We start from the raw sequence: 1,926 nt of genomic DNA, 5'->3' as shown, positions 1-1,926 counted from the left end.
TTTGGATTGACTTTTTCAAAAATTTTTAAAATCAAATTGTTTCTTATGAGTCAAATCAAATTTTCAATTTGAAAATCTTATCTTTTTCAAAATCTTTTTCAAAAATCAAATCTTTTTCAAAATTCTTAGTTATTTTCGAAAATTCCAAAAATATTTTTCAAAAATCTTTTTCTTATTTTTGTATTAAATTTTCGAAAATAACATAAACAATTAATGTTTTGATTCAAAAATTTGAAGTTTGTTACTTGCTTGTTAAGAAAGATTCAAACTTTAAGTTCTAGAATCATATCTTGTGATTTCTTATGAATCAAATCATTAATTGTGATTTTAAAAATCAAATCTTTTTCAAAAACTAATTTCTATCATATCTTTTCAAAAAAAAAAAAAAATTATATCTTCTTATCTTATCCTTTTCAAAATTTGATTTCAAAATATCTTCTCTAACTTCCCAACTTCTTATCTTTTCAAAATTTGTTTCAACTAACTAACTAACTTTTTGTTTGTTTCTTAACTTTTTCAAAACCTCCTAACTAACTCTCTCTCTCTCATTTTCGAAAATATCTTCCTTCTTTTTTAAAAATATCTTTTCAAAATATCTTTTCTAACTTCCTAACTTCCTATCTTTTCAAAATTTGTTTCAACTAACTAACTAACTTTTTGTTTGTTTCTTAACTTTTTCAAAACCACCTAACTAACTCTCTCTCTCAATTTTCGAAAATACCTCCCTCTTTTTCAAAAATTTCTTTTTAATTAACTAATTATTTTTATTTTCTATTTTTGATTTAAAATTTTCGAAAATTACTAACAATTTTTCAAAAACTATTTTCAAAAAAATCACTAACTCTTTTTTCAAAATAATTTTCGAAAATTATCCCTCCCCCATCTCATTCTATTTATTCATTCACATCCTAACATCTCATCTCACATCTCTTCCATTGGTACAGTTGCATCTCTTCCTTTACATCACATCCTTTATCTCCCCTTCTTCTTCTACTTACAAAGGGATCCCTATACTGTGGTATAAAGGATCTCTATTATTATTATCATTTTTCTGGCCATTCTTCCTTGTCATATGAGCAGGAGCAAGGATAAGAACATTCTTGTGGAAGCAGATCCAGAACCTAAAAGGACTCTGAAGAGAAAATTAAGAGAAGCTAAAATACAACAATCCAGAGATAACCTTTCAGAAATTTTCGAACAGGCAGAAGAGATGGCAGCCGAAAATAATAATAATGCAAGGAGAATGCTTGGTGACTTTACTGCACCTAATTCCAATTTACATGGAAGAAGCATCTCCATTCCTGCCATTGGAGCAAACAACTTTGAGCTGAAACCTCAGTTAGTTTCTCTGATGCAGCAGAACTGCAAGTTTCATGGACTTCCATCGGAAGATCCTTTTCAGTTCTTAACTGAATTCTTGCAGATATGTGATACTGTTAAGACTAATGGAATAGATCCTGAAGTCTACAGGCTCATGCTTTTCCCTTTTGCTGTAAGAGACAGAGCTAGATTGTGGTTGGATTCTCAACCCAAAGACAGCCTGAACTCTTGGGATAAGCTGGTCACGGCTTTCTTAGCCAAGTACTTTCCTCCTCAAAAGCTGAGCAAGCTTAGAGCTGATGTTCAAACCTTCAGACAGAAAGAAGGTGAATCTCTCTATGAAGCTTGGGAAAGATACAAACAGTTGACCAAAAAGTGTCCTTCTGACATGCTTTCAGAATGGACCATCCTGGATATATTCTATGATGGTTTATCTGAGCTATCTAAGATGTCATTGGATACTTCTGCAGGTGGATCCATTCACCTAAAGAAAATGCCTGCAGAAGCTCAAGAACTCATTGACATGGTTGCTAATAACCAGTTCATGTACACTTCTGAAAGGAATCCTGTGAATAATGGGACGCCTATGAAGAAGGGAGTTCTTGA

General features: G+C 31.4%; 1 non-coding gene across 1 annotated transcript; it reads right to left on the bottom strand.

The window, feature by feature from the left end:
• Positions 1–1,606: 1,606 nt before the first annotated feature.
• On the bottom strand, positions 1,607–1,714 carry LOC112753437 (small nucleolar RNA R71). Its single transcript, XR_003177825.1, has one exon. It is a non-coding gene; the product is annotated as a small nucleolar RNA R71 (small nucleolar RNA).
• Between the last annotated feature and the right edge of the window lie 212 nt (positions 1,715–1,926).

The sequence above is a fragment of the Arachis hypogaea genome, chromosome 15 (genome assembly GCF_003086295.3).
Source record: "Arachis hypogaea cultivar Tifrunner chromosome 15, arahy.Tifrunner.gnm2.J5K5, whole genome shotgun sequence".
Taxonomy (NCBI): domain Eukaryota; kingdom Viridiplantae; phylum Streptophyta; class Magnoliopsida; order Fabales; family Fabaceae; genus Arachis; species Arachis hypogaea.
This window is presented reverse-complemented; position numbering and strand designations above follow the sequence as displayed.